Genomic DNA, 10,687 nt, shown 5'->3' with positions numbered 1-10,687 from the left:
CTGACTTAACATACCGCTTCAGTAGTCGTTGCACTGCTATGCTGATTATCCTTTGAATTGAGATACTTGTTCTGATTGCGTTGTACGTGTCGAAACCTATGACCTCTAGGATTTTTAGTTAAATTTGAACTAAACGTGCGAATGTAATTTCTGCTGTACTCAAAGTAGTAACTTTTACCGTTTCTCTTTTGATACTCTAACAGTAATTTAGATTTTACATACTCCACTGTTTTCTCCTTCGTTGGCAGTGCATCAATAATATCAACAATACGTGAGAAGTTAACGTTAATAACAGATAATTCAATTTATCCTCTTCATTCACAGTCTCACCAGTATTTTTGAGCCTATTTATATGCGTTTCAAATTCGTTAAAGAAGTCACTTGGATTTTCACCTTCTTTCATTTTTAATTCTAACAATCTTCTTTTACACAATAGCTTTACTGCACTGTTTTTAACTAGATAAATTTCGTCAAGCTTTGCAATCATATTTTTCGCAGTCGTTTCTCATATTATTAATTCTAACTGAGTGTTTGAAATACTGTTTACGATGTAACTTTTTGCTTTAATTTCCTTTTTTATTCCAATCTTCGACTCTTATTTCAGCCGGTCTTTCATCATGTAGAATAACCTCGTTACAGTCTTTCATTTCTAAAAATAAATTTAGCCTGAATTTCCAGTTCCATAAAATATTTGTAACATGAAATCGTCCTTTTTTTCACTTGCCATGCTTCAAACTTAGGTTATCTTCCTTTCACAACTAAATTTCTTTTCTTTACTGTTAACGAACAAACCACGGACCTCTGCTACCATGTTAAAATACTGTTTATATTATTTATTATAATGAATCTTGTTACAAAACAAACACACTTATTTTCCATTGTGAAAAGAAAACTTAAAAACTAAAAGAACATTTCTCGACGTGTGCTTCTTTCACACACACGCGCGCGCGCGCGCGCGCGCACACACACTCCTAAACACTAAAGAAACTAACGAATTTTAAGTCATATTTCTAACAATAACAGTAACAGTTTATAAAAAAATAACGAATTTCCACAGATGCATAGAAATGCATATCAATAATGTACTGAATTAGGCGAATCGAATAATGTATAACTCACCCCGATCCGTGAACGGGCCTAGCGTTTGCTAGGAATATAATGTTCCATAACTTTTCAACAAAGTCTAAAATTTTTCCCAAGGGTTTTTGAATACCTATACACTGTATAGATATCCTGTTTCCTTCAACCGAACGACACGTGTCCCTAAAAAATATATTTATAAAGTAAGTCGGTCAAGTAGGAAGAATATTCAGATATTTAAGAATATGAATATATTGGTAAAAATATCCATTCCTCTTACCTTTATGTCCTGTGTATTGGATAATATAGATTTACATACTTTTACCGCTGAATTCGAAATTCTGAACTAAACATAGGTACAGGACTCGTAAAAACCGTTTTTTATTCTTTTTATAGTTTTATCTGTTTTCCAAAAAACAACCAATTAAATTAAGTTGCAAGAATGCAAAAGCGATAAAACTTACAGAGGCTTTAATAGAAAATTATAAAACAAAATGTTTACTTAAGACTTTACCTTTTGTAAAAACCGGCGATATTGACTGTGTGTGTGTGTAAATCGTCGTACGTTCGTGCCCGGTGCAGTAAAACACGTGCATCGATCTAGGTTACGTACGTTCCTCACGTGCCACTTTCTCAATCTATACTTTTACATAAAAATTACTTAGAAAATCACTCCTACTCCTCATTTGGACAGAATTTTTACTTTCATGATTTTAGCGAAAAGTCGTTTTCCTGCTCGGGGAACACATATGTACAGGGTGTTCGGCCACCCCTGGGAAAAATTTTAATGGGGGATTCTAGATGCCAAAATACGAAAATACAGACGAAAATCAAGAATACCAATTTGTTGATAGAGGCTACGTTGAAAAGTTATTAACAATTAAACTCAAAAATTTCAAATCGTTCTGGAAAAATTGTTATCGGTTGCGGGGGTCAATTGCAATCATTTTTGGTGAATACACATACCTCCGAAATCTTACCCACTTTCGAGATAAAAATTCGAGAATGTGTGAAATTTTTTCGATGGAAAAGAAAAATTTCAAATCGTTTTGGAAAAATTGTTATCGGTTGCGGGGGTTACTTACAACCATTTTGGGTGAATCGTCATACCCCCCTAATCATGCGCATTTTCGAGAAAGAAATTCAGTACGGGCGGAACTTTAAACGTTAATAACTTTTTAATAAAGCCTCCATTAACAAATTGGTATTCTTGATTTTCGTCTTACTTTGGTCTCTAGAATCCCCTGGGAGAAATTGTAATGGGAGATTCTAGAGGTTAAAGTAGGATGAAAATCAAGAATACCAATTTGTTGATGGAGTAATACGATACTAAACAAGTTATTGACGTTTAAAGTTCCGCTCTTACTTTCGAATTTTTTTCTCGAAAATGCGCAGGATTTCGTATGTGGTATGTCTATTCACCGAAAATAATTGTAATTGACCCCCGAAACCGAAAGTAATTTTTTCAGAACGATTTGAAATTTTCTTTTTCTTTCGTCGAAAAATTTAGGCACTGTCTGTCGATTTTTCTTAAAAATTCCTTTCTGATTTTTATTCAGTTTGTAAAATAGTTGTTTAATAATACTCTTTGTGTAGGTACCCATGAGCTCTACTCGTGAAAAAAAACGTTTCATTGGAATATATTCACTATTCACTATATCAGTAGGAGTTGCGGGGGCTGTTTGAAAATTTGACCAGTTATATGGGATTTTTCTCACTTTACGGGGTCAAGGAACAACTTTTCCAACATCTCTACATATTCTCCATTAAAATATGCGTTGTGTTGCTGTTTGAAACATTAAAATCGTTCAATCCGGCTGTCGACCAAAAAAAAAAAATGCTTGTAACTGACCCCTGCAACGAAAACTAATTCTTCCAAGACGATTCGAAATTCTTTTTTACTTGAATTTTTTTTGTCGAAACTGAGTAGGATTTCGGGGGTACGATTCTAACTGACCTCCGCGACCAAAAATAATTTTTTCAGAACGATTTGAAATTTTTTTATTTAATGTTATTAATAACTACTTTTTAACGAAACCTCAGTCGAAAAATTGATATTCTTAATTTTCGTCTTATTTTGGCTTCTAGAATCTCCCATTAAAATTTTTCCCAGGGGTGGCCAAACACCCTGTATATATTAAATCAATATTAATGAAATTACACCTTGACCGAATTCATTTCAATCCCCCCACACTAATACATATATTGTGTGTAGCCCATAAATGGTTGAGAATGGAGTCACCTTTCCTATACTGGTATTATTAGATGGTCGCAGGTCCTGCATAAATTTCAATTTACATAATTTTTGTTTTGAGTAAACTCATTTTACTTTTTTGTATATTACCTAATGCAACTCATATTTTCCAGCCATGCGATGTAGGAATATTTAGACGATTAAAAGTTGCATGGCGAAAGGTAGTACAGGAACATAGACAAAGTACGTAGGTAGACTAAACCCATTACGAAGGTGAATTTCGCACCAATATATATATCATACCATATATAAATTCCATGAAGAAGGAAATGCTTTTAAAGCTTGTGGTGGCCTATGACCGTTTAACTCAAATACAATTTACTAGACAAAACGTATTTCAGAAAGAAGAAAATAAATTAGAATTCATGTCGCCAGATGAAACTGACATCAATGACAGCAATATAGGTAGTTTTACATAGCATTCAAGAGCATATTCCAGATGATCTGAGAGGGGAACAATTTTCTTTTCTATATAGAAAATATTAAAATACAATCGGGACACAACTAAGACACAACACAAGACACAACTCGCAGAGAGAAAGCACTGCTGATGTTCAACGCAGTGCAGTTCATAGTAACAGTAAAACCAATACCAGTGTAGAAGACTAATTTAACAACGTTTCGCTAGAAGAAACTAATATATGATATACTGATCATTAATTAACTTTAATATTTCATGACAATGATGCTTTTACTTTTTTCTAATGGGAATTGTTTTGTTTCCGATGGTACTGAAATCAAACTACATTAATTCTACAACGTTACTTTACTTATTTTCTCGTAAAGACAAAGATTCTTCAGAATCTATTCTGGATAAACATTATCAACATTATCAAAAAATTGAAAAAACAACAAAGAAAAGAAAAGAAAAGAAAAGAAATATAGAAAGGTGTGTGCAATCAAAGTTACATCAAAGACATGGAAATAGACTCAGCTTGAAAAAATAGAAGCAATTGATAACCAGGAAAAAGAAAAACAAAGAATGAAAGAAGAACGATTAGAAAAGAAAAAAACAAGCCGAGAAATTAAAAGAAGAAAAGCTATTGAAAAAAGAAAGAAAAACAGAAAAATGAAAAGGAAAAGGAGAAAGAAAAGCAAGACGAAGAGAAGGAGAAATGTAAAACTCAAACTAAAAATAAAAATAAAGTTAAGAACGTGAAAAGAAAATAATAAATAATATTATTGTGTTGTTTTTACAGGGTGAATGTAGTAACTGAACCAGGTGGTTATGACTATGCAACATTTTTATTAGCATCTTTTTCAAACTCCACTTGGAACAACACTGTACGTATGTATGTATGGGATTATCAGGAACCGTGTTTGTTCGTTAATCGGCACACTCGTATTTATTTCGTTAAACACAGTCACACCTACTACGTACTTTTCTTCAATCTTTCTCTCTTCCGTGCTGTCTTTTCTCGCTTTCTGGGTTATTCACCCATCAGCTGTTCGGCCGTACGCTCGCCGCGTGTTGACGGCTTTTTCGGCGGTAACCGTCTTCGCTCGTGCAAGCTCGTGGACAGCGAACGATTCGCTGTTCGACCAAAAATTCGTGCGCGATTTAATAATTTTCAACTGCACGGTTCCCTACATACAGGGTGTTCGGCCATCCATGGGAAAAATTTTAATGGGGGATTCTAGAGGTCAAAATAAGACGAAAATCAAGAATACCAATTTGTTGATGGAGGCACTGTTAAAAAGTTATTAATGTTTAAAGTTCCGCTCGTACTGAATTTTTTTCTCGAAAATGCGCAAGATTACGGGGGTATGTCTATACATAAAAAATGATTGTCACCGACCCTCGCAACTGAAAATAATTTTTCACAGAACGATTTGAAATCTTTCTTTTTCATCGAAAAATATAGGCACCCGATTAGATTTTCGGTAAGGAATTTTTTTCTCGAAAGTGCGTAGGATTTCGGGGGTATGTGTAATGACCAAAAATGATTGTAATTGACCCCTGTAACCGAAAATAATTTTTTTAGAACGATTTGAAAAATTTGTTTTTCGCCGAAAAATATCAACACATACTCGAATTTTTTTCTCGAAGCTGAGTAAGATTTCGAATATATGTCTATTCACTAAAAATGCTTGTAATTGACCTCCGCCGCCGAAAATAATTTTTCTGGAACGATTTGAAATTTTTGAATCAAATTGTTAATAACTTTTTAACGAAGCCTCCATCAACAAATTGGTATTCTTGATTTTCGTCTTAGTTTGGCCTCTAGAATATCCTATTAAAATGTTTCTCAGGGCTGGCCGAACACCCTCTATACTACTATGTTTACTAGATCCTGGGTTTTTTTCGGGTTTGAATCACGTAGTAATGTGGTACCACACAGAAACAGTCCATTAAACCCGGATTCGGACAGTATTTTGGAGGATAACACTGGTTAGGCTTGGGTTTCGTCTGGGTTATGTCCGCACCTGGCTCATGATTTTGCCATCTTCGCATACTTGTTGGCCAGATCCTGGGGTTTTTTCGTGTTTGAATCACGTAGTAATGTGGTAACAAACTGAAGCAGTCAATAAAACCTGGTTTCGATCAATATTTTAGAGGATAACACCGGTTAGGTCTGGGTTAGGTCCGGGATGTGCCCGCATCTGGCTCATGATTTTGCCTTTTTCGCAAACTTGTTGGCTAGATCCTGGGTTTTTTTCGGGTTTGAATAACGCAGTAATGTGGTACCACACTAAAGCAGTCAATTAAACCTGGTTTCGATCAATATTTTAGAGGATAACGCCGGTTAGGTCTGGGTTAGGTCTGGGAAATGCGCGCATCTGGCTTATACTTTCGCCTTTTTCGCAAACTTGTTGGCCAGATCCTGGGCTTTTTTCGTGTTTGAATCACGTAGTAATGTGGTAATACACTGAAGCAGTCAATAAAACCTGGTTTCGATCAATATTTTAGAGGATAACACCGGTTAGGTCTGGGTTAGGTCTGGGTTATGCCCGCATCTGGCTCATGATTTTGCCTTCTTCGCATACTTGTTGGCCAGATCCTGGGTTTTTTTCGTGTTTGAATCACGTAGTAATGTGGTAATACACTGAAGCAGTCAATAAAACCTGGTTTCGATCAATATTTTACAGGATAACACCGGTTAGGTCTGGGTTAGGTCTGAGATTTACGCGCAACTGGCTTATACTTTCGCCTTTTTCGCAAACTTGTTGGCCAGATCCTGGGTTTTTTCCGTGTTTGAATCACGTAGTAATGTGGTAACAAACTGAAGCAGTCAATAAAACCTGGTTTCGATCAATATTTTAGAGGATAACACCGGTTAGGTCTGGGTTAGGTCTGGGTTATGCCCGAATCTGGCTCATGATTTTGCCTTCTTCGCATACTTGTTGGCCAGATCCTGGGCTTTTTTCGTGTTTGAATCACGTAGTAATGTGGTAATACACTGAAGCAGTCAATAAAACCTGGTTTCGATCAATATTTTAGAGGATAACACCGGTTAGGTCTGGGTTAGGTCTGGGTTATGCCCGCATCTGGCTCATGACTTTGCCTTCTTCGCATACTTGTTGGCCAGATCCTGGGGTTTTTTCGTGTTTGAATCACGTAGTAATGTGGTAACAAACTGAAGCAGTCAATATAACCTGGTTTCGATCAATATTTTAGAGGATAACACCGGTTAGGTCTGGGTTAGGTCTGAGATTTGCGCGCATCTGGCTTATACTTTCGCCTTTTTCGCAAACTTGTTGGCCAGATCCTGGGTTTTTTCCGTGTTTGAATCACGTAGTAATGTGGTAATACACTGAAGCAGTCAATAAAACCTGGTTTCGATCAATATTTTAGAGGATTACACCGGTTAGGTCTGTGTTAGGTCTGGGTTATGCCCGCATCTGGCTCATGATTTTGCCTTCTTCGCATACTTGTTGGCCAGATCCTGGGTTTTTTCCGTGTTTGAATCACGTAGTAATGTGGTAACACACTGAAGCAGTCAATTAAACCTGGTTTCGATCAATATTTCAGAGGATAACACCGGTTAGGTCTGGGTTAGGTCTGGGATATGCGCGCATCTGGCTTATACTTTCGCCCTTTTTCGCAAACTTGTTGGCTAGATCCTGGGTTTTTTTCCGGTTTGAATGACGCAGTAATGTGGTACCACACTGAAGCAGTCAATTAAACCTGGTTTCAATCAATATTTTAGAGGATAACGCCGGTTAGGTCTGGGTTAGGTCTGGGATATGCGCGCATCTGGCTTATACTTTCACCTTTTTCGCAAACTTGTTGGCCAGATCCTGGGTTTTTTCCGTGTTTGATCACGTAGTAATGTGGTAACACACTGAAGCAGTCAATAATACCTGGTTTCGATCAATATTTTAGAGGATAACACCGGTTAGGTCTGGGTTAGGTCTGGGATTTGCGCGCATCTGGCTTATACTTTCGCCATTTTCGCAAACTTGTTGGCCAGATCCTGGGTATTTTCCGTGTTTGTATCACGTAGTAATGTGGTAACACACTGAAGCAGTCAATTAAACCTGGTTTCGATCAATATTTCAGAGGATAACACCGGTTAGGTCTGGGTTAGGTCTGGCATATGCGCGCATCTGGCTTATACTTTCACCTTTTTCGCAAACTTGTTGGCCAGATCCTGGGCTTTTTTCGTGTTTGAATCACGTAGTAATGTGGTAATACACTGAAGCAGTCAATAAAACCTGGTTTCGATCAATATTGTAGAGGATAACACCGGTTAGGTCTGGGTTAGGTCTGGGTTATGCCCGCACCTGGCTCATGATTTTGCCATCTTCGCATACTTGTTGGCCAGATCCTGAGGTTTTTTCGTGTTTGAATCACGTAGTAATGTGGTAACACCTTGAAGCTGTCAATTAAACCTGGTTTCGATCAATATTTTAGAGGATAACACCGGTTAGGTCTGGGTTAGGTCTGGGATATGCGCGCATCTGGCTTATACTTTCACCTTTTTCGCAAACTTGTTGGCCAGATCCTGGGTTTTTTCCGTGTTTGATCACGTAGTAATGTGGTAACACACTGAAGCAGTCAATAAAACCTGGTTTCGATCAATATTTTAGAGGATAACACCGGTTAGGTCTGGGTTAGGTCTGGGATTTGCGCGCATCTGGCTTATACTTTCGCCTTTTTCGCAAACTTGTTGGCCAGATCCTGGGTATTTTCCGTGTTTGAATCACGTAGTAATGTGGTAACACACTGAAGCAGTCAATTAAACCTGGTTTCGATCAATATTTCAGAGGATGACACCGGTTAGGTCTGGGTTAGGTCTGGGTTATGCCCGCATCTGGCTCATGATTTTGCCATCTTCGCATACTTGTTGGCCAGATCCTGGGTTTTTTTCGTGTTTGAATCACGTAGTAATGTGGTAACACTCCGAGGCAGTCCATTAAACCCGGATTCGGACAGTATTTTGGAGGATAACACTGGTTAGGCTTGGGTTTCGTCTGGGTTATGTCCGCACCTGGCTCATGATTTTGCCATCTTCGCATACTTGTTGGCCAGATCCTGGGGTTTTTTCGTTTTTGAATCACGTAGTAATGTGGTAACAAACTGAAGCAGTCAATAAAACCTGGTTTCGATCAATATTTTAGAGGATAACACCGGTTAGGTCTGGGTTAGGTCCGGGATATGCCCGCATCTGGCTCATGATTTTGCCTTTTTCGCAAACTTGTTGGCTAGATCCTGGGTTTTTTTCGGGTTTGAATAACGCAGTAATGTGGTACCACACTAAAGCAGTCAATTAAACCTGGTTTCGATCAATATTTTAGAGGATAACGCCGGTTAGGTCTGGGTTAGGTCTGGGAAATGCGCGCATCTGGCTTATACTTTCGCCTTTTTCGCAAACTTGTTGGCCAGATCCTGGGCTTTTTTCGTGTTTGAATCACGTAGTAATGTGGTAATACACTGAAGCAGTCAATAAAACCTGGTTTCGATCAATATTTTAGAGGATAACACCGGTTAGGTCTGGGTTAGGTCTGGGTTATGCCCGCATCTGGCTCATGATTTTGCCTTCTTCGCATACTTGTTGGCCAGATCCTGGGTTTTTTTCGTGTTTGAATCACGTAGTAATGTGGTAATACACTGAAGCAGTCAATAAAACCTGGTTTCGATCAATATTTTACAGGATAACACCGGTTAGGTCTGGGTTAGGTCTGAGATTTACGCGCAACTGGCTTATACTTTCGCCTTTTTCGCAAACTTGTTGGCCAGATCCTGGGTTTTTTCCGTGCTTGAATCACGTAGTAATGTGGTAACAAACTGAAGCAGTCAATAAAACCTGGTTTCGATCAATATTTTAGAGGATAACACCGGTTAGGTCTGGGTTAGGTCTGGGTTATGCCCGAATCTGGCTCATGATTTTGCCTTCTTCGCATACTTGTTGGCCAGATCCTGGGCTTTTTTCGTGTTTGAATCACGTAGTAATGTGGTAATACACTGAAGCAGTCAATAAAACCTGGTTTCGATCAATATTTTAGAGGATAACACCGGTTAGGTCTGGGTTAGGTCTGGGTTATGCCCGCATCTGGCTCATGACTTTGCCTTCTTCGCATACTTGTTGGCCAGATCCTGGGGTTTTTTCGTGTTTGAATCACGTAGTAATGTGGTAACAAACTGAAGCAGTCAATATAACCTGGTTTCGATCAATATTTTAGAGGATAACACCGGTTAGGTCTGGGTTAGGTCTGAGATTTGCGCGCATCTGGCTTATACTTTCGCCTTTTTCGCAAACTTGTTGGCCAGATCCTGGGTTTTTTCCGTGTTTGAATCACGTAGTAATGTGGTAATACACTGAAGCAGTCAATAAAACCTGGTTTCGATCAATATTTTAGAGGATTACACCGGTTAGGTCTGTGTTAGGTCTGGGTTATGCCCGCATCGGGCTCATAATTTTGCCTTCTTCGCATACTTGTTGGCCAGATCCTGGGTTTTTTCCGTGTTTGAATCACGTAGTAATGTGGTAACACACTGAAGCAGTCAATTAAACCTGGTTTCGATCAATATTTCAGAGGATAACACCGGTTAGGTCTGGGTTAGGTCTGGGATATGCGCGCATCTGGCTTATACTTTCGCCCTTTTTCGCAAACTTGTTGGCTAGATCCTGGGTTTTTTTCCGGTTTGAATGACGCAGTAATGTGGTACCACACTGAAGCAGTCAATTAAACCTGGTTTCAATCAATATTTTAGAGGATAACGCCGGTTAGGTCTGGGTTAGGTCTGGGATATGCGCGCATCTGGCTTATACTTTCACCTTTTTCGCAAACTTGTTGGCCAGATCCTGGGTTTTTTCCGTGTTTGATCACGTAGTAATGTGGTAACACACTGAAGCAGTCAATAATACCTGGTTTCGATCAATATTTTAGAGGATAACACCGGTTAGG

Source organism: Colletes latitarsis, unplaced genomic scaffold (genome assembly GCF_051014445.1).
Source record: "Colletes latitarsis isolate SP2378_abdomen unplaced genomic scaffold, iyColLati1 scaffold0023, whole genome shotgun sequence".
NCBI classification, from domain to species: Eukaryota; Metazoa; Arthropoda; class Insecta; order Hymenoptera; family Colletidae; genus Colletes; species Colletes latitarsis.
Note: the sequence above shows the minus strand (reverse complement) of the source record.